This window comes from Thamnophis sirtalis, unplaced genomic scaffold, assembly GCF_051295495.1.
Source record: "Thamnophis sirtalis isolate CommonGarterSnake01/CBP01778 unplaced genomic scaffold, rThaSir2_p1.2 scaffold_1, whole genome shotgun sequence".
NCBI lineage: Eukaryota > Metazoa > Chordata > Lepidosauria > Squamata > Natricidae > Thamnophis > Thamnophis sirtalis.
The window spans coordinates 117,676,176-117,700,282 of NW_028261381.1; the positions used below are offsets into that span (position 1 = coordinate 117,676,176).

Genomic DNA, 24,107 nt, shown 5'->3' on the forward strand with positions numbered 1-24,107 from the left:
GGAAAAAAACCTATAGAAACAAGGCTAGTCATTACCAAGAGTCAAGCATGACTCAACTTTAAAGCTTTTTTTACAATGTAAAATAAATGCATGAATTAACACATCTTAAATTATGGCCAGCGATCATCCCTACACTTAGAGTTGCAAAGTTACAGTATCTTTAACACCCAAATCAACAATAGCCATGCAATTCTCATTACATTTTAGGAGAGTTCTCCTTATAAAAAGATTGTGATTAGATTATATGATTGAGAGGGGAAAAATATGTGGGTTGACAGAAAAGTTTAACTCACTGTTAATATTTACGTATTTGAGATTAATGTACTTTATGAACATGCCAGAATAAAGAAGAAACAGAATTAAGAAAAAGTGTAAGGAAAGTAAGGAAGTAAAAAAGAAGAGGGATTATGACATAGAAAACAATTAGAACTACCGATATATTGTTCAGAATATAATAATGAAAATTCATTAAAGGCAAAATAACCTAAACTGTAAAATGTGGTATGAAGTCACAAAAATAATTATATTTCTAGGAAATTAGTACAAAATAGTTAAAATGAGCAAAAATTTCATTTGCCTGATAGTATATAGAATTTTAGCTTTCGATAGTTTAAACCAATTTTAAGATCTTCCTAAATTCTTCTCCTCATAAGGCCTCTGCCACTGAGAATTTGTAGATAACTTGGAATGCACCACATGCAAATTGCTTCACCAGCTCTTTTAATAGGTTTGCAAAAGCTGCTTGGAGAGCAAGCTGTTGGATAACTAAGTCCCTAGAGTCTGTATAAATTTGGCCTTCAGTAGCTAGCCCCAAGGCAGATAGGAAGTCTCTGCCAAAATCTAAGCCAGTCTCCTGATTCTGTCTCCTGATTCCCTGTCTAGTGTATTAAATACTATATAGTACTTCCATTCTTACAGTTACCTTTTCTGAAGTCAGTGCAGCAAGTAGTAATGTTTAGTGGCATCCATATACAAAAAGAATTATACTTTGCATTTGCCAAATGTTGTTAAAACATCACCTAATTAAACATTGTAACCAAATTGTGGATGTTCTTAACTGTAAAAACTGTGTGTTGGGAGCATATGCTGTTATACACTTTTCCTATACAGTATCAATACATATGTATAGAATATATCATAAAATATGTTAAGTATAAAACATAAAAATAATGTAAAAGGCATTATGCTTCAGCTTATTTTTATAAATAATTGTGTTGTTTCACTTTCCAATTTTCCTGAAAAGTCATGCAGAGAATAATACTTAGACTGAATTATTGAAAACTGGCATTTAATGTTGTCATCCAAGTTTGGATAGTATCTATCATGCCAGCTTAATTTCTTTCCATGAATGTAATATGTGCAAATGAAGTAATTTATTTGGAATTTGTTTCATCATAATTGATTACAGTTGCCCTTGGACTTCAGATAGTCCTCAACTTATAACCATTCATTCAGTGACCATTTGAAGTTACAGTACATTGACAGTCCCTAAAGATATGGCTGTTGCTGTGCCCCAATGCTCTTGTGATCAAAATTTTGATATTTGGCAGCCTGCCTACACTTTTGACTGCAGGCACTTTTCAACTCCCTCTGCTCAATTATGAGCCTTCCATGTATGTCTTTTTTGGCCCTGCAGTCTTCAACCCCTGATGTCCAAGCTGACCTTTACCATCCCTCTGCTGATCAAGCACATTCAGTTTGCCCCTTTGTGAGGCAGCTGCTGGCTGCATGAAACTTTCTTCCCAAAGTTTCACACTATGGTTTCCTCACAAAGCCTGAGGAAGATGACCTCACCTGACCAGCTACTACTTAGTGAAGAGCCAGGGCAGGCACACCTTATCAGTGGGAGCAGCAGGAGGAAGAAGACAATGAAGTTCAATTGGGGTGGCACAGTGCAGAGAGGCAGGGCCTCAAAGTACAGCATGGTTAGGATGACTGCAGCTGAAACTGTTGTGGATATATTATACGTTGGGCTGGGATGGTCTTGTGAATTGTCTTTATAATTGATTTATTTATAAATTAAATTTATAGGCTACCCAACTCAGCAGTTCTTTAGAAATTTAGGGCATAGATTTCAGAACATGAGTTGTGTTCCCATTGAAGTTCATACATTTATCATTTTTTGAACTTGTTCTAATGCTCAGTACTTGATAAGTACAGAGGTGGATGTTCTTGACTGTAAAAATAATTCCATTGTAGATCTAACCTATGGAAGATTCTTTATTAGATTCAGCTAGCCATGCCTGTCCATATTTGTAGGTGGATTATTAGCTTTGGGCCAGATAGGAAGCAACAGGTGAAGCTAGGGAAAATTACACTTAATACCCAGGCAATTAGCAAGGTACCCCTCAGGGCTATGTGTTCTCTCCATTGCTTTTTTCTCCATATACCAATGACTACACCTCAGGGAACACTTAAAGTACTGAAATTTGCAAATAATACAATAGTCACTGGTCTCATTTGAGATAGTGGTGAGTCTGCATATAGGCAGGAGGTTGAACAACTAGCCCTGTGGTTCAGCCAGAACAATCTGGAACTGAAAATGCTTACAATTGTAGAGATGAGATGGATTTTAGAAGATCTTCTATTCTACCACCTCTTAATATATTCAACAGCACAGTAATAGCAGTAGAATCTTCAAGGTTTGGGCTTCTATAATCTCTCGGTACTTGAAATGTACCCTTAGCATTACAACCATCATTTAATCATTTTATTGGAGGACTAGAAGACCTCCAAGGTTTCTGCCAGCTCTATTCTCATCGTATTGTAAAAAGCACAACAAAGAATATTCTTCTTGCATCAGCTGAGAAAGTTCAAATTGCCCCTGGAACTATTGATACAGTTTTACAGAGGAATTGTCATTTGTACTTGTCTGTCATTTGTACTTGTTTATATAACTGTCTGATTTGGTACAGCAACCAAACAGGACAGGCGCAGAGTCCAACAGATCATTAGGACTGCAAAAAGAACAATTTCAAATCAGCCAGCCTTCCATAGAAAATCTGTATATTGCACGAGTCAGAAGGAGGGCTGAGAAAATACCTACAGACATCTCATATTTTGGAATAAACTGTCTCAACTCCTCCCCTCAGGTTGCCTTTATAGGGCATTGCACGCCCAAACAACTAGAAACAGGGATAGTTTCTTGCTTCATGCTATCATTCTGCTGAACAACTAATTCTTCCAGTACTATCTAATGTCTATGTACATTTATTCATGTTGTATCGCTGTAGAATTACTATTATACTTATTATTTTATCTACTACCTCCTCTTATTGGTATTGTTGTTGTTGTTGTTGTTACTCTGTTGCTTTGCATGTACACTGAAAGTTTCTACACTAGAGACAAATTTCTTGTGCGTCTAATCACTTGGCCAATAAAGCTCTTTCTTCTCTTCTCCTCTCCTCTCCCCATCACACCCTTCCTGAGACTTGCTGCCCTTATACCACATCTTCCACTCATGCACCCTCACAACCTCTCCCACTTGGTAGCAGCCAGTTACCTGCCTGCCAGCCTGCTTGTAAATCACTTCAACTTCCCCTAAATTCCGCTAAGGATGTTACCTAACATTCTGAACGAAATGTTCAGAAATCAACCCACAAGCTCAGAGAACAAACCTTCACCTTCACTTCTAACTTCTTTCCAGCTACCCCATTAACTGTTTGTTGGAAGAGAGCAGAAAGTTATGAGTAGGTGCTTGCTTAACAACTCACAGTTTCCACTTAGTGACAACAATAGGGACCTCAAGGATTCCATTACTTAGTGATGTAGCAATATGACATCACACTTTATGCCACATCTCTTAGTGGTTGAGATTTCTATCCAATTGCCGTTGTAACTTGAGGATTACCTGTATACAAATTTATATAACAGTTCTCAATATACTTATTCAGGAGCAAGCTTATCCCCAAGAAAATACATCATAGGATTTCAACTATTGATTAATAGAAAGTAGGTTGATTAGAAATGCAGGACAAGTCACCTATTTTACCATGGCACATAAACAGACTAAATACTTGCTTCCCACTTATAATGTTCTCCAGAGGATTTCACTATATTTTGTAGAATTAATGTTCTTTTTTTCCATCTTAGAAGAAGATCTATTATTATAGCCTGTATATCTTCCTATAATTATTTCTTAATTAAAATGTAATGGGATCAGAATGAAGAACAAAGCTTCTATAGTAGTGTTTTTTCATACTTAAGCATTTACTATTTTTAAATTATGTAATTTTGTATGCTCCTGTCTGAGTGTGTGATAGTCCTTTTCTATAGCAATATGTTAAGTAAGGGTGAGACAGTGAAATATCTAACATGGCCACTAACAATTCTAATATTTATCTTTGATCCTTCTTGATATTATTGGCAATCATAAAATAAGCACTTACATATAATCTTTAAGAGACAATTCTAAAAAATCCAGGACTTATTTTTATTCTTGTTTCCTTCAATATAAGAATCTATGACTATCACATATATTAGCTGTATTTACAACATTGCCCTGTTTTGTATTCTGGTAACATGCCTGCGGATTTATATAGTCACTCTTATTTTAATGGTCTATGCCTCTTGCTGGACAAATAAATAGTATATTTTTTTGCTGTGCATATTTGTGAAATTCAGGTTTCTCTTTTAGAATTTTAAAGATGTTTTTCGTAATTATAATGACAAATTACATGTGTGTGTGACCATATCAATATTTTTAAATTTTTCAATAATAATTAAAACGGTTAAACTTTAAAATCACTACTATGATTCAAAACAGTTTTTAAAAATGCCATTTTATCCTAATGTTAAAAGTATTGTGGGAAAACAATAAATTAATTGCTTAATTAGGAACATAGCAAGCTACAGAATGCTAGATCAGAATACTTACTTAATCTTATTCAGTTCTACTTTAATTTGAGTTTGTTCAAAATCTCAGCCACAGATTTTGCACATTTGTTCCCTTTCTCTTTAACCAGGAACCTTTTTCATACAAACAAGGGCTATCAATCCTAATCTGCAAAAATGCAGGTAGCCATTATATGGCAACAAAGCTGTACAAAATTATTTGCTGTCTCCTGATGGTGAGTAGGATTTTTGCGGCCCTGATCTAATAACCTAATAAAAGTAAATCCTCTAAAACTGAGATTCTGTTCCTTCATTACTTTAAAATATTGTCATGAAATAAGAGAACATTCAAATGCACATTTAAAGTATATACAAACACTTTAAATAAACTAGAAAATTTAGTCCTCTTCCCTTTAAAACAAGGAAATTCTTTTCTATGAAATGTTCATGCCACATTTTTCTTCTGTCACTTGCAAATGTTGTCAGCTGAACTATTAATTAGCTAAAATGACACAAAAACACAAAACACAACACATTTTATGAATGAACTAAAGACAGTGATCTCTAGTCCTGCCTTAGTTTCAAAATCAATTGGGCGATTTTGGGACAGTTATGTTCTCTCAGTCCTAGAAAGAAGGCAATGGCAAACACTTCTGAACAGCCTTGCCAAAAAAATGGACTTGTCCAAGCAGCCTCTGAGAATCAGGCACAATTGAACAGAAGTAACCAAAAAAATGAACTTATGATTTCTTAAATTTGTAATAAAAAGTTTCCTTCCCCCCCCCTCAAGATTACCTCTGCAAGGAAAGCAGAGGTCAAGAAAGTTACAGCCTTACCCTTTAATCAAATATAGCTCTATATTTCATTAGTATATTCTTTTATGAAAGAGGTTTTATGACAAAATATTTATATTCTACAAATAAAATCGCATGATATAAATAGGTTAACTGTATTTTAATTAAACATCGTATATGATAGCTTGGTCCTAATTTCAGGATAATGTTATTGGCCAGAAAAAAAAATAGAATAAAGCAGTGATCTTTCTTGGACATTTTGTAATGAAAAATCTTTTCCTGGATCATAAGAAAGAAAAGTGTGCCGGTAGAATGCACAATTTAAAGCTGAAGAAGAGAGGGGGGAAGCAATCCCAAACACTGAGTAAACCCAGCTCTATACCCTAAGGGGTGTAATATGACATAACAGCACCAGTATTGACTTTTCATTTGCAGCCTCTTGACAGCTAAAGCTTTTGAGAGGAAGGGATTTCAAAGACAATAAGCAAACTTGGACAAGAAAAATAAAGTTTGCATTCCTTTTTATTTAGATCTGACACATAAAATGCAAGACATATAATAATCATTGCTGTTTAAATCTATAAGCAGGGTGACACAATCCCAGATAGCTTGGATGCTCTCTGATTTTGAGTCTCATTTCAGTAGGAAATAAATTCTGATGTGTTTTTTTTTTCTTTATCTTTCTAAATACCAATGCAGTGCAATATTTCTTATGTACTCTTATCCATTCTTTTCTTTATTGTGCAGGTTGCTAAGTTTCAAAGTATTTTAATTTTCATTATACTGAATTATTTGAGGTATAATATAGAAGAAGATCCTTTACAGGGGATTTTCTTCTATATAATTTCCTATTTTTGTTCAACGGTACTGTTTACAAATATCATCCTTATGTGTGATAATCATGCAACAAAGGAAAGCATATATCTAAACCATGAAATAATTATAAGAAAATTGGTATCTTGTTACTTAAATAAGTTTAATATTTATAGAAAACTGTCCCCTAAAATGTCCTGCAATCTGCACAAATTCTCCTGTAGGTACAGACTCTTTTAAATATGTATTGTGTAGTTTTACACTGTATGTATTATGTTGACCAGATTGAATATGTTTGGGTTGAATATTGCTTTCTTCTTAATAAGAGGCAGTTGTGAAAATTACCTAATGAAATGTCCCTTTTTTTTCTATAGGCTATCTAGTCAGTTAATATGTTAATAAAGGCAACTGAACAAAAAAGTAATGAGTGGGTCAGACTCAAAAAGAATCATATACCACTCACTCCTGCTTAGAAAAAAAGAAAAGCTTCTGACAGAGCTTCTCTTCCTTTCACCCCATCATTTCAAGAATTGCTTTGCCAATTCTTCACAGCAAATAGTAATTTTAGGTGGACCAACACAGAGCTCAGGTTGTGAGCACTCTATGGTAATAATAGAGTAGCTGCCCTCCCTGGAGTCAATAAATCCAACAATAGAGCCATTTTTTCCCTCCTGTGAGTGAATCACTGCTGTTAGTTGGAATGACAGTATTGCTTATAGAAACCAAACCCTTCACCCATGCTGACCTCTTCTAGAGAATTTGGGGGCCAAGTAATGTTTAAAACTGTTATAAGTAAACACCGATTTTGTCTGAATGAAGAACAGAAAATTGTTGAAATATAGAGGTGTATATATATTAAATACTTTTGTGCTGTGAAATTTATAACACATTGTAGATTATTTTAAAAAATCCTATCATGTTTTTCCATCTATGTGGACATGTGTTTGTGCATTAATTCCCTTTTTCCACTCTATTCCCTCTACGTTTAAGGTAAATTATTTAAAACAGCCTTCCCCAACTTAATGCCTCCAAGCAGAGTCAAACTTCAAGTTTCAAAGTGCTCAGCCAGTATTATTGATGGCTCTACTGCTTGGGAATTAGTGGAGTTGAAGTTTGACACACCAGGGAGCATCAGATTAGGAAAAGCTAATCAAAAACCTTTCCAAACAATTTTATCCATATGCATTTCTTATCAGATTTTAACATTCAACCAGTATATTTTCTTCTACAGATCCAAATGCATTGCAGACAGTTCATCACTGTTATTTATGCATTTAGATGTCTCTATTAGTTTTAACAATGTTATACATTCATTGATGAGCTGACGGGAAATGTGTTCAAACTTTCACTCTTCCAATACTATATGAAAATTCCTCTATCAGAGAGCTGATCAAACAAATGGCATTAAACAAGCAAAACATTAGGCTTCATAGATTTGTGCTACAAATGACCATTTTGCATGTATAGTGGCATTCCAAAAAAGATTAATCTGTCCTTGAAAAGATATTTCCAGGTATAGATGATGAATTGGGGAACTGAGTAGAATGGCACTGCTATACTGCTACTGAAATAAAAATAACTGCACTGATAATAAATTTAAGTAAATAAATACCAACCGCAACAACAAGGCAAAGAAAATGACAAAATAGATTTGAGAAAGGAAAGAGAAGAAGACCACACATGCATAAAAATGGAAGCTTCTAATTGTACATACTGTTTGTACATATATAGGGCACCATGCTATATAGTTCTTGGTTTTTTAAAAATGTTGCACAGTAAAGAAACATTTAGTCTTTAAAAGTTGTAGGAAAAGCTTTACAAATAAAATAATTCAGGGCCTTAAGTGAATACGTGGATTGATTTATATAATTTATAGGAAATGAGGTATACAAGAAGCACCAGACTACGATACTAGCAGGTTTATTTGTTTCATTTGTTTTATGCTACTTCCTTTGCTGAAGCATATATTCACGTTAAATATACAAACTACAGTAGAGGTGGATATGCACTTATGGGATATGATGGAAAATTCAGGATTTGAATTGCCATCTTGAGAAATATCAAGGACTTGCAACTAAGTTAGTGTTTATGTTATGAAAAAAAGTTTTTTTTTCACTACCAAAAGCAAAACAGCCAAATTTGAGACTATTTTTTAAAGGGAGAAATGGCAGTAGTTTGTTTCCCGGAGATCTCATGTTCCCTTTCCCATCCTTAGTAGGCTGCAAAAAGGGCAGTTTCAGGACATTTGGGGGATGTATGGATCTTAAAAATGAGAGTGTAGCAATTTACCTTTACAGGTCTTTCCTTAGTTCTCTCTAAACCACCTGAAAACAGACCAAAACATGTAAACTGCATCCCTTCTAGTGACATCAACATATACATATAGTTCAGTGGTGGGTTCCGAATTGCCCACATGGATGTACGCAGCCCATGCGCACACATGCACAGCACACATATACATTGTAATTGCCAGCAACCCTTCCGCAAGCCTCCGTGAAACTCCAGCTGCTCGGTGGAGGGTTGCGCAGGCTCTGTATGCGCCATGTGCGGTAGCGCCAAAAGCTTTAAAGAACAGGTAAAGAGCTCGGGTAGGAGGCTGGGCCCTTGGGAGCTCCATACTGGAACAGTACCCGGTGCTCCGGGCTGGCTCCGGTACGCCTGTACCGGGGTGTACCACCTGCAACCCACCACTGATATAGTTTTACTCTTCCCAAAGCCCTTCCTATTCATATTATACACCCAGAAATGTTTCTCCAGAAAGCAAAGGAGGGCACTTTCCAAGTGTAAAACCTCCTTACAAGCTCCTCATATCATCTGTGACAGTTTGTTAAGGCTAGGACACAGTTATCTCAGTTATACATTAAATACTTGTGAACACTGCAAGTTGTACTAAATTATCCTTGCATTTATTCCAAAACTATGATTGTATTATTATTTTTTTGCCTTTTTAAAAGGAATGAATAGTAGGATGTAGGATGATATAGCCAATATCATATCCATAAACTAATTCAATACTTCCTATAACTCTACTTTTTCTTTGTTCATTCAGTCACTCCTTTTAAGCCTTACATTGCTGTTAATGCAGTCTTAAGGAAAATAAATAATAAGAGCTGACATTTCTTAATCATTAAAAATATTTCCTTGGTTTTAACAATATACAGTGATTTTTTTTTCTCAGTGGCATTATAAGGCACAAGAGAATCTAATAAGGATATTGAGCCCAATCCCTAGAACAGTGTTTTTGTGCATTTGCTGGCTGAGGAATTCTGGGAGTTGAAGTCCGGACATCTTCAAGTTGCCAAGGTTGAGAAACACTGCCCTAGAAAGAACAGAGAGAGATGCCTTAAAAAGGTGCTGTTTTTTAAAAATAATCCTAAGAAATTGGCTCATCAGATTTATTTTTATTTTTTTATTTTACCAAATCCCTTATATATAATCCTTAATAAATCAGTACAGTGTTGTTCCCTATCAGTATGGCAAACGTGTGGCTGAAAAATTGACACCATTGATCCATAAGGTGTTTGCACTAGTTTAGGTACATTTACTATATTGGCAGTTGCATTATTTACGTTGACTATGAATTTTAAAATCTCAGGAATGTTCATAACAAATTTCCTAAAGTCCATAGAGCTGACAGACAGCTTGTGAGGGTGTGTGTGTTTTGTCTGTCTTAATCCTTTTGCTTTGGGATTTGAAGATTTTAATAGCTGTGAGAAAATATACAAGCATGGTGAAAATAGGACAGTGGATTAAAAAAAAAATCCTGTTAGGAAAATGGAGCATAGTTTCTGAACTCAAGAGCCAGTAGTGTTACGTGGAGTTTGGTTGCTACAATAAGGCTTCTTTCATACAGGTGTGTTTATGCCCCAGGCTTGCTGGCCACAGTCCATTCCATTTACAGAAGCTGAATTAAACAATAACTATCACATTGCAAAAGGAAGGGGGTGGGTGGGAAAGGTGAGTGTCAAAGGAGATGCCTAAGAGCTTTGTTAGGGCCAAGAAAAACCCTGTTGCAGTTGTCAGAGCTTGTTGATGTTGCAGAGAAGGGCACATTTTTTTCTACTGGATTTTGTGGTTCTGCCTTAGGAAAGAAAGTAAAATAGAACGGAAGAACAAAGTCCTCCTCTATAAATCAGCAGCTGCTCCTTGCCAGATCAAAGGAGTGACATTTTTGCTCCTGGACTACTTGTCCACTTTAGGTGCTTGACAGACAGCTAACAGCTGGTCTGCTACACAACACAGAAGAATCAGGCTACATCTTCTTCAGAGTAGATGACAGACTAATCAGAGATAGCCATAGTATAGGACATGGACACTTCAATTGGTCCAAATATATTTAACAGATTATTTCCAAACATCCTTCTGCATTTGAGAAAGCTAGTTTTAAACATAGTTACTATCAATGTGTAACCTCATCAAATAATGCCATCATAATCAGAAAGCAAACTGACAGCTGTGCAAATGAATAGTCATTTCTATTTGTTCATATAAAACAGTCAGAATCCTAATGTGATTGGGTGGAAAGTAAGCATAGCTGACAGTAGCTGATAAAGTTTATTTCAGTATATATTTTTGATGAACTGCTGAAGTCTAATCAAATTCAATGAGGCTGATTTCCAAAAACTGTGCTTAGAAAGAGAGAAGCTTTATCTCAGTCAGTGACCAGCAAAATGTCATTGATGTGTAGCCTAAATGCTTAAAAAAATCATAAATTAACAAACAAAACTAACAGTCTGCATTATGCATATAGCAGTTACTTAACGTCAAGATTTTTAGAAGCTGTATTTAGTGGCTGAATAAACTATATACATACAGACCTGAAATTTTAATATTAGCAATAAAATTTTCAAAGTAATTTGGTTTCTGCAATAAAACAGGTTTGGGATGAGGCAATATACTACACCTATCTATTGGCTTAGCATTTTATGTTTAAGAAAAGGAACAGCTAATGAAGTCTGTTTATTTCCTGTGTTCCTCTCACATATCTATAAACGATCTCTTACAGTATATCAAATAACTAGATATGAATAATCTTCTGGCATTAGAGAAATGCAAGAGACATTACACTGAAAATCATAACCTACTGAAATGTTTTGTCCCATGACAACAGATGCAATTACATTCACAGAATAGTAAATGTTAGGGAAACTTTAAATTTAAAAATGTATGGGTTCAAAACTTTGAAAGCTAGTAATACAAATCAGTGTCTGTTATTATTTTTCTGTAGCAGCAGTTCTATATTACAATTTATATTTGGATACTTACATGTTTACTTATTACCTATTTCTGCTTATCTAGTCTATTGGGATTCACAGTAAATTATAATCATATCCATTATATTTTAAAATGGATACAATTCAGGTTATAACTATCTAAGGCTACAGTCCTAAGCTTATTTTTCTGGGAGTAAAAGTATTGGATACAGTGATATTTTTTGTGCAGGATTATATTTTAAGACAAATAAAATAAGCCATAGTGATGATAGATGATAGATAGATAGATAGATAGATAGATAGATAGATAGATAGATAGATAGATAGATAGATAGATAGATAGATAGATAGATAGATAGATAGATAGATAATAGACATACAGACATTAGAATTAATTTTGTTTCACAAAATATTGATTTGAACAACACATATATTGTACTCCCAAAAGTTCTGAAAAGTCCGACTGCTATACCAATTTCTTGGAATTAAATACTATTGAATGGTGGATTTAGTTCTAATATGCCCTGGATTGCACTGCACACCAGGAGTAGCTTTGTCTGCCTCCAGTGATTACTGCAATCAGAATACTATGGTTTGGCTCCATCTCATGGCTTCCTAGTATATATATACATATATTGGTAAAGGTCACTAGCAACTTTTTGATCTGATGTTATATGAAGTACTGATACAAGCTATGGTGGGAAAGGCATATGAAACTTTAATATAAATACAGTTTCTTGTTGCTTATTTAAATTCAAATGTGCAAGTTTAAATAGTTTACCTTAAATTACATTTTAAACCTCCGTAAATGGTCATTACTGGATATGCCTTTCAAATATCTATGTTACTTGGAATGCTGTCAAATATGACAAACATGCAAATATTCAAATATTAATGATGCGATCTGAAGTTCAGCTGAAAAACACTGGCTTTCCAATTTCATTTTTTCTGCATTTAACAAGATCAGTTTTTCCATTCACTGATCTGAGTTTGTTATATGAAAAAAATTACAGTTTGTTTTCTTGAGATATATGTACAGGATTTTGGTAGGTGGTTTTTTTAATTGTTGCTACTTTTTTTCAAACTACTAAATGCAAAACAGTATCTTGCTGTGTGTGTGTGTGTATGAGAGGGAGGGAGCGAGGTTATCACAAAACTACAATAAATGTTATAGTTTTGTGGTAATCTCTCTCTCTCTCACTCACACACACACAGACAGACACACACACACACACACACACACAGGGAAGGAGCGAGGGAGGGAGAGAGAGAAAGATCCAAAACATACATACATACACACACACACACACACACATATGTGCGTGTGTGTGTGTGTGTGTGTTGTATTTGTGCTGATAAATAAATAAAGACTACTATAGATCTATTTCAAGCTATTTAGCTCTCATCAGCTAGCCATACCCTTACTGGATTCGTCTGCCTAAGATGTAATACACCACAGATTCGAATCCCAGTAAGGGTATGGCTAGCTGATGAGAGCTAAATAGCTTGAAATAGATCTATACTAGTCTCCCTTTATTTATTTATCAGCACACACACACACACACACACACACACACACACACACACACACACACATATATCACTGTTGGAGACACTTGATAGTTACCAAAGTTGAACTTGCTCATATTATGGCATAGTAATGGCATTGTTAAAGTTGTTTTTTGTTGTTGCAGGTAGACATGAATCCAAGGTAATAAATATAATCAGTTTCACCACTGCCTACTCATAAATAACAATACATATTGATAGAAGTAAAACTCGACTCCTATGCAATAATAGTGATGTGCTAGAGATAACATTTGGCAAAAAAAATGTTAAAAGAGAAAAAATGTATTATTGAACAGTCAAACCATCTGCGGACCAATTAGAGAGGAGTGCTTTTTTTGTTAGCTGAATAGTGACTACCTCAAAAAATGCATCCTCTATAAAAATTAAAGCTTACTGGCAACGTGGAAGGCCAGTGGCGATGCTTTCAACAACAATTTCTATTGTACTCATGAGTAATTGACTACCATGAAGGAGAGGATGTACATAAAATAGCACTCTTCCTGAAATGGCCAGAGGAGATGCCTTTGGTGTGCAGAATACATGTATTCCTGATGAACAAAAAATAACTAAATCTGTATTGCAAAAATAAAATAAGGTCTATTATGTGTTCCAAAAAAGAAGTATGAAAGATTTATCATCATATCAGGCCTACAAAACAAAAGTGGGACAGTTAAATTTGTAATAGGTCTGAAACTAGAAAATAAGTCTTATGACTGATATATTGAATCTTTCATGAATTACAGAGTTGTTTTCAGAATTAAAATATAAGAGAATGCAAGACTGTTTACTTAATCAGGTGAATTTTTCATTAAAGCACTTTTGAGACCATTCATTCACAATATTGGTACTTTATCTTGAACACACCTCACAGATCCATAGTGCATATCAGAAACATCTATGATCCTGAAATTCATACAGCCATCCATTGAGCTATTGCATGTGACAACAAATTGGAGGCCATTAAAGCAGATGAATTTCTTGAGAAGACTCATTAAATAACCGTATACATCTGAACATATACTACTACCGTATCTATATGCTTTCAGTTTCCTTTGTCTGAAATTTCAGAATGTAAATATTTGTTTCTCCAAGATCAATGCTTCATAATGCTTTATGAATTACATCACATAATTTTAGTTCATTTACATGAAGGCCGCATAGGGATTGAGAAATCCAAGAGACATGCCACAGAGACCTTCTGAACTGTCTTACCATGACCAACACCAACTGTCTTACCTCCAATATCAAATAGATTGCTCAGTCTATGGGTTGTCAAACATTTTTCTGCTTCCCAGTGAAAACCTTCAAAGATGAGAAGTTTATTCTTGACTGCATGGAAACAAGCAGGCAGTGACTTGTTCACATTACACGATAAACTTTGTTGTTTGTTTGCTAATAGACCACTTTTAGAATTATCCAGAAATACATCAACTATAGGACTTACTAACACAAATGACTATTTACTAAATACAACCTATCGCAAGTTCTGAAATAGATCATAGTCTAAAATCTGCAGATGTTGAGATGGAATTGTAGAATCTAATAATCATCACTCCTAAAAAAGGCTACAGTCTGAAGGAGATCATTATCTTCTTCTTATGAACTATACTATAGATTCTTTGTAATGTGAGAAATTCCTAGCTGAGATATTTAGTGAGCTGAAAGATATACACACAAACACAAATCTTGCACTATGATACAGCCTTGTCTCTTTATCCACTCTCATTAGATGAAAGAGTCAGACTAACTGCCCAAAAATTTTAAGGATTCAAGCCAAAGTGATGCCACAAAGTTCACAATTTAAAATAGGATGAGTACAGATTTTTCAATATAAATTAAGAGATTTTCTTCTAGTTCCCTCTGAAAACAAGAATATACAACAGCCTAGAATTATCAGCAGAATGCTAAGAATAATCAGTATCATCTGAAGGTAACAAAAGATACAGATGCCACTATATTAGTTCCACAGAGCAGTCATATAATTAAAAAGAAAAACAGACTAATTTAACAGTGCTGAATTTTGGTGGTTATATTATTATAAGAAAGAAAGATGCATGTCAGAAAGTTCCTTTTTCTGTCAGATCAGAGTTGAGCCTAAGCTGTTCTTAGTAAATCTAAATCAATTCACCTCTTGTAACATTGTCTATTCATAAATAGAAAATATACTTTGATCTACGAGTAATCATTATTAAGAACCTCTAACGTTTCAGGAACTGTTTTATCTACTATTCTTTATTCAATATCTTTTTGGTCTCTAGTGTATTTAAATGACAAGCCACTTTTAAACATAGTAGAAATATGTTTCAGAATTGGTTGCCCAAGACATCAAAGACAATTTAAAATATATTTTGTTTTCATCATATACTGCTCAAAATGATGTTGCCCAAAACATCAAAGTTAGTTTAAACCTGGTGAAATGGATAGGATGAAATAAAAAATAATGTTAACAGATTTTAAATAAATATTTTATAAGATTTGAGACATATTAGGCAATAAACAGAATGTTTGCTAGTTGTTAAGTAAACCCAACTTCTGCCATTCACTTCGTCTGCCAGAAGCCAACTGGAAGGTCGCATTTAAATATGAGCCAGCAGTGTGCAGCAGCTGCCAAAAAAGCCAACACAGTTCTAGGCTGCATAAACAGAGGGATAGAATCAAGATCACATGAAGTGTTAATACCACTTTATAATGCCTTGGTAAGGCCACACTTGAAATACTGCATTCAGTTTTGGTCGCCACGATGTAGAAAAGATGTGGAGACTCTGGAAAGAGTGCAGGGAAGAGCAACAAAGATGATTAGGGGACTGGAGACTAAAACATATGAAGAACGGTTGCAGGAACTGGGTATGTCTAGTTTAATAGAAAGAAGGACTAGGGGAGACATGATAGCAGTGTTCCAATATCTCAGGGGCTGCCACAAAGAAGAGGGAATCAAACTATTTTCCAAGGCACCTGAGGGTAGAACAAGAAGCAATGGGTGGAAACTAATCAAGGAGAGAAGCAAGTTAGAACTGAGGAGAAATTTCCTGACAGTTAGAAAAATTAATCAGTGGAACAGCTTGCCTCCAGAAGTTGTGAATGTCCCAACACTGGAAGTCTTTAAGGAGATGTTGGATAGCCATTTGTCTGAAACGGTATAGAGTTTCCTGCCTAGGCAGGGGGTTGGACTAGAAGACCTCCAAGGTCCCTTCCAACTCTGCTATTGTATTGTAAATAGTGATCACGTGCCCTGGGCACTGCAACCATTGCTAGTTACTAAGCACCCCAATTTTTTTATCACATGATCACGCAGATGCTGTAAGGATTGTAAGTGTGAGCATCTGCTGTACATCACTTCTTTTCAGTGCCATTGTAACTTCAATTGTTTCCTTAAATAAATGGTTGTAAGCCAAGGACTATCTGTACCTCCTTGCCTTCTGAAACAAAAGAAAATAAATGTTGTTCTATGTTAAATACTTTATATTTTGTTGGAAGACTGCTCTGAATTATAGCATTGCAAGAATAAACATACTATTATCCTTCAGTGTCTCTTTAGTTTGTAGTAATCTAGTCATCCTCAATGCTTTTTCAGAACCTTTTTAATTTCTGTGAATCATTCTTAAAGGATTACATCCTCTGAGAGGGAGTCTGACTAAAGCTGAATAAAGAAGAATGATTATTTCTCATGATTTAGAAATTACACTTTGGTTGATGGAGCCTAGTACTTTAATTTGCTTTTAAAAGAAACTTATAATGGACTTGATTCACATTCAGTTTGCAATCCACTATTACTTCAGGGCTTTTTCACAAGTATCATTGCCAAATCAGGTATCCACTGTCATATACAATGCTTTTCTATTTTTGTTTCTTGGATCTATTAAATTTCTTTGGGATCATTTGGGATCATTTCTCTGCTCTGTTAAGATCAATTTAATTATATTTCTTTACTTCTGAGTATTAGCTATACCATCCAGTTTTTATTATCTGAATATTTGATAAGTATTCTTTTATTTCTTTATCCAAATAATAAATTATTATTTTAAAGGACCAAGCTTAGTAGCATCTAGATATCTCTGTCCAGTTTTATGAGGAACCATTAATGATTTGTAGTATAGTGAATATTCTGCTCTTTAATCATGTAAATTAATTTTCCCTTCTTTCTCATTAAAACTTACAATTTTACATGAACTTTTTGAAATCTCTGGAACTGCAATAAGGCTTTGTTCTAGAAGAATAAATGAACTAAGAATTTAGCATTTTAGATACTCTTTGTTTTGTTCTTAATTGACTACAGAAATCTGAAAAATATGGATAGATACAGTGATTGAAGGAAATAGATTCATATTCTCAAACATTACCTTAAATTTAGCTTCAGGTTTTTTTCATCACTGCAGAAAGGTAGGGAATCACAATGTGATATTCTTTAGATCATCTAGTCATCTATGTACCATGTTTTCCCGAAAATACGACATGTCCTCATAATACAGCCATGCCACATTTTTCTGGTGGGCAAAAATATAAGCACCCCCCCCCCGCATATAAACCCCCTGGACAACCCCCCACCTTCAGCCAGGCAGAGCACCACTCACCAACCTAGCAGTATCCTGAAAGTGTCAAGCCGCAGGAACCTGGGGGAAGGCAAAGGTGATCGCATTGCTTGGTGCCTTCGGGATACCGCTAGGTTGGTGAACAGAGCTGTGCCCAGCTGAAGAGGGGGGTTGCCGGGCGGCTGCTCTCTTGCGAGCGGGTTCCCAAAGAAGTGGGCACAGCCTCATGGGCGAATGGCTGTGTGGTGCTGTCACATTGCAGCAGCGCAACACAACAGCCATGAAGCGACCACATTCACGAGCAGCCACCTGGCAAACCCCCTTTTCAGCCGGGCACAGCACCATTCACTGACCTAGGGGTATCGCTAAGCTGCAGGAGCCGAGCAGTGGCGAACAGGTGCTTACGCGGCTTGGCGATACCCCTAGTCAGTGAATGACGCTATGCCTGGCTGCAATGGGGGTTTGCCGGGTGGCTGCTCATGAGCATGGTCGCTTCATGGCTGTTGTGTTGCGCTTCTGCAACAGCGCAACACAGCCATTCGCCCATGAGGCTGCGCCCGACTCTTTGGGAGCACACTCGCAAGAGAGCAGCCGCCCGGCAACCCCAAAACAATAAACCCTCCCCCATAATAAAGGCCAAGCCATATTTTGTAGGTAAAAAGAAAATAAGACCCTGTCGTATTTTCGGGGAAACACGGTAGTATCATGCTGAATTCTGTCTTTACTACAAATTTTCTTAAAAATTGGCACAATTGCAATAATTTCATGGGAAGGTTATGATGTAAATGAAAATATCTATCATTTCAAAGACCACACCATGCAGTATATTCTATGTGGATTGTATATGTTGAGTCATTGCTTATTATTACATTGCAAGTTACATTTAGGTTTGTTAGTTCATTTATATGAAGATCTGCGTTAAATGTGAAGAAACCCATTTAACAAATTGCAGGTTCTATGTGTCAAAACAAGTATTTTTAGTATTTTCTTCATAATCCCTTCTGAAATTTAAAATAAAGAAAGGAGTTATAAGGAAAGCAAAGAAGGATTATCAGATAGATTTATTTGATCAGGACTTCAGCATATATGTGCATGTGTGTATAATTGCAGAATTATCAGATCCTATAATCTAACAATTTAATTCATTTCTTTGAAAGATGTGATGGGCACACAAATGACTGACATATTTTTTTACCATGCTATAATACCCTAAGGCTAATATATCTTAAACATATAAGTTAACCCTCATGTTTAGTTGGTACCAGGTTTTGGCACCTTTATAAATTTCATTGAAGTATCAGTTTTCTTTGTCTTAACTGGCTTGTTGATCACCCAGTTGCATTCATGAAGGATAATGTTTCTTAAAGAATTCAGAAACTTGGGATTAATTCATTGCTATCTGCTTTAGGATCTGAACCACAGGGCTACCTTCTAACACTGTCATTCAAAAAGACCTTTAACATAGTATAACCAGCTGGAACAGAAGAAATAACTATTATGATCCATGTTTTGTACATGTTCCTTGACACTTCATGGTTTCATACTCTTCACCATTTTTTGGTTGATACATAAAAGCTTATGTTTAAAAAGAAATATCCCCAGTATGGCCTACCATGGGATCATTTTCCATAAAATTGTGTACTCTCCCTTTCAGATGACTTTCACCCTGCTCCTCAGTCAGGGGTGGAGAATGGTTTGTCCAAATTTAAGAACCACTGACCTAGGGCTTCTACTGTTTCCTCACAAAATATCTGTGGAATCAATTAAGAGCTCACACACAGATACATTTTGTGCTAGATTTCTAAGCTTATAGACAAATCACTTGATACATTCTAGTATATACAGATCGTATGCGTGTTAGGTAAACATGCTTTAACTAGATTCAGAAACTTTCCTTCAATTTTCATTTCACCATGACCTGTTATATTGGTTACTATTAAAGTGAGAATAGGTTTATTAATTGTAAATGTTCATAAAAGCCTGTCCTGTATCTCTTTGGTGAAAGGATTATGAATTGCCCGAGTGTTCTGTATTGTGTAAATGTCCTTTTTTTAAAAAGGGTGTGTGGGGGGAGAAAGAAACTTGGGAGGTTGCCTTCTTTTTAAATTAATGTATACACTCTGACCAGTTTCTAAAGATATGACCTCTGTATGACCTCCTTTAACCTTCCTCTTAATTATTTGTTTGAAGGCAGAGTAGTGTTCTCCTACTGAGAATGAAGAACCATAATGCATTGCAGTTCTGTGAGTAAGAGAGAGCTGCAAGGAAGTGGAAGGGGACATAAACAAGAGGACCCCCAGATGTAAATAATAAAAAGTGGTTGGAAATGAAATAAAAACTGGGGGGGAAAACAATTTAATTTACCTTATGAACTGGCTTAAGAATGAAAGTTGAAGAGGCAAATGTTTGCAAGGCTGTAGAGGAGAATCTGTTGTGTGTTACCAATCCCAGTACAGTATGTGCTTCCTTAGTTCTGTAAACCTTGCCATCTGCATACATCATTAAAAGCTCATTGAAAAGAAAACAGTCTTATCGGGCTTTTCTGCTAATCTCTTTTGGCATTAGGTTCAGCTGATAAAAGACATGCTGGATGCAGAAGCTCAGGTCAATTTCAGTTTGGTCAGTGTGGCAACTTATTGGAAAGGAGCTAAGGAAAATACTAGCAAAGGTTTTTGTTTTGAAGGAATATAGAAATATGCAAGTCAGAATATTTTGTTTAGCTAGATTGGCAGAAATCACTCTCTATAAAAATGAACCATAAAAGCAGACTTTATTCAACAAAAATTGCCTTTGACTAATTATAAATAACCCCCCACCCACACACACACAATTGAGGTAGAAGATGCTTGCCTTTTCCATATCATGTCCCAGCTGGCATACACAAACACATAGAAGATGTAGAGTTGTCTGGAAGTTGAGTCATGGCAACTGGACTTCACTGCTTGTCCGAGTAGCTTCTTCAGTCTTAAGTAAGCAGCAAAATGTTTTGAACCAAAAAGAAAGAAGTCCAGTTGCCATGACTCAACTTCCAGACAAGGCTACCTGATGAGTGAGAATCTTCTTCGACCAAGAGGTGGAGTTGTGTGCACTGCCCTGACAGAGTTTTTCTGTTCATATTCCTTCTAGATTGAACAACAAGGCTGAAGGGGAATTCTGCTTCCATAAACTTGAATAAGGGTATAACTCTTAATTGTGATTGGAAATCTTAAGGCATACCCAGATTTAAAGCTGCTCCTGTCCTGTACTCCTTCCTGCTTGTCTATAAACAATCATAAGAAAATCATGTCCTGACTGAGACACTTTGGCAACAACTTCCAAGGTATTCAGTCCAGACAGTAGGCTACTACATCCTTCCATTTCTATTTCAGGAAAGCAATTGCCCTCATTTTCCTTTCCATGGGTAGAGATAGACAGATTCTTTTACACACATGTGTGTATATCTACATATATAGTATGTAGATATATATATACATCAAAAGTTAAATAGAATTTATATATATACAAAGATGAAATACCAAAATATACAACAACAAAAAATATTACTGCCCTTTTCCTTTCTCTTATATTTTAGGGCAACTGTATACCAACAGTGCTAAAACAGCATAATGGTTAAAATCCTTGCGTAGAAAATGTAAGTGTTTTGGTTTACAGCCAAGCAGAAATATGTGCAATTGGCATTTTTTTTCTTCCCTGAGTTTATATTGTTACCTATGCTTTTTTTTTTTTAAAGTAAGTCCAGCAGTGTATCATTTCAAAATCTTTTTAATAATTCAAGATAGAAAATTATCACCCTAAATCCCTAAAGAGCCCAAACAATCTAGGAGTTATTTGAGAGTGATGTGAAACCCTTTTACTTCAGTTAAATAGAAAATTGATGAAAACATGCCCCACTAGATATTTAAAAGAAAAAAGAGAGAAAACAAATAGGAAGCTTGGGGAACAATAACATAAAAAGGCTGGATTTCAAAACTAGCAACCTCCTCTTAGAAAACAAATATAAAAGCCATTGTACTATTACAGCAATTTTAAAGGTAGATCTGGAAGATGTTGGAGACTATAGTAAGCACTGACTAATTTGAAGAGCATCCCTGCCTCAGCGAAGTAGCTAATGAATTCCAGGTGTTAGCTTGTAAGGAATTGAAGTGCTTTATCCCAAATGGACAGGAGTACTCAAGGTGATATAGCATGAAAAAGTATACTTCAGAAGTGGAGCAGAAAAAAGTGTCCTGAGGTCCCTTTGATGATGAGAGTGGGATTAATAGAGGGCAGCATCCCCCTAGAAATGTTTGCTGACCCATTCTGACAATAGGGCAGACATGCAGTTAGATAAATCCTTGCTTTATCAATGCTCATAATTACCTAATAGTTCTGTTTTCATTCAAGCAAGATAGAAGCCCTCTTCAAGTCTGGCTGCAGAAAGTTTGGAATTGAAGCAGACCTGCTTCACTTGGAAACCTTGAGAGAGGTGCCAATGAAGGCCCTTTAATATTGTATATGAATATATTTTGGTATATAATAAATGATTGTATTTATGGGAGAATATATTTGTATTAATATTTAATATATGCTACACATATTGCAGGAAAGTGGATTTGAAATGGTGGAAGTGTTATTTGCAGTCCATGTTCAAGCAAACTGATTTGATAAATGAGTTTATCTGTATTAAATGCTGGCCTTATTTAAAGCTTGTTGAACATTTCTGTAAACTTGTGTGTGGTATGCACTACTTCTTACAGAAGTCCTATTAGACAATGGACATGTTTAGTATTCACAAGTGGGTTACACAGACCCTAAAGTTCATGCTTATTTGCATTTCTAATACTGGATGAAGCTTAAAATACTAACGCTAGTCCTTCCATTACACAGAGTGAGGTGAATGCCTCAGTCAGCTGATTTGCAGTATCTTGAAGGGTAGGATTTTAGTGCCAGAGGATTCAGGGCTGTATGAAACAATCCTAAAATCTGGGGTGCAACTTTTTCTAAGATATCACATAATTATAACTGCTAATGTAACATAGCAGGAAGGAACTATGTGGTATAATCATATTAATTACGGTACGTTTAGTGTTGTTTTTTAAAAAAATATTTTGGGGTTTAGATTCATCATCATCTTTTTACCTTGTCCAATGCTAGAGATGCTTTATTTTTTTGGTTCTTTTGAATCAGTGTTGACTAGTCCCTGCAACTTTCTTGGCAAGGTGTTTAGAAGTAGTTTATCATTATCTTTTCTTACCCTGTTTCCTGAAAATAAGCCCTCCCTGAAAATGTTGCAACACAGCAGCAGCCATGAGGTGACCAGGTTCGCTGCCTCCTGCACCTCAAAAATAATAAGACCTCCCAGAAAATAAGGCCAAGTGCTTATTTTGGGAGTCAAAAGGAAATAAGAACCTGTCCTATTTTCGGGGAAACAGGGTAGAGCTGAGAGAGAGTAGCTGGCCCAATGTTGTTCTTTTGTCTTTGCATCTAAGGTGAGACTTGAACTCAGTCTCCAAGCTTCTAGCCTGGTGTTTTCTGTACCAGGCGTACAGGTTAAAACTCTCTCACACTTTTGTATTTATAAAATGGTGATATTGGAAAATGCAGTATATTAGGCATACTGCATATCCTCCATCTTGTATGCTTTTGTGGCATACAAGATGTAACTGTCAGAACAGGGCTGCAAACTCTAGAGGTGACATCTGGTGGTCATCCTGAGTTTTGCAGTCCAGATCTGGTAAGCCTATCCCACAAACCACTGAAAGAGTGCATCTTAAATCAAAAAATGTACATATGGATATGGGATGAAAAACCAGGAAATTGTTATTTCTTTAGTTATTTAGTTTTTAACTTACTTATAGAATGTATTTTTATAAGTGTCAAAATAAACTGGCAGTACTGGGGCCTGTGTTCCTTGTCTTGAGGAGAAAAATCTGTTGAAACATCACTATTAAAGTGCTGTAAAAGGTGAAGAAAATACACAAAACAATAGAAAATAAAATAAACGTACCTTGCAAATAATGACATTGAGGAACCTACTCAATTAATTTTTTGAAGTGAAGAACCATTGTCTCAGGGTTAACTTGAACCAAGATTAACTGATGTGGGTTGTTGTGCATTAACTTAATGGGGAAATATGCAAGCATTTATTTTTGAATTATCCACAAAATTAAATCCAGACTTCCCTTCCTAAATAATGGGTTTGCCTGATGTTCAGATGAAGCAGTGCTGCTTTAGTTATGGTACCTGATTGGAGAAGAAGTTATTTCAGGACTAATATTAAACACATGTACCTGCAACTCCCTCTTTCTGTCAAGTTGAAAGGTGCTGGAGTTTATGGTTGGAAGGTGCCCTGTGCTCTCTGCCCTGGGTGCCCCACTCTT

At 35.6% G+C, this 24,107-nt stretch overlaps 1 protein-coding gene across 3 annotated transcripts in view; it reads left to right on the plus strand.

Moving 5' to 3' along the window:
• Positions 1-24,107, plus strand: part of MEIS2 (Meis homeobox 2) — a 234,108-nt gene that overhangs the window by 202,383 nt on the left and 7,618 nt on the right. The window lies entirely within an intron of this gene.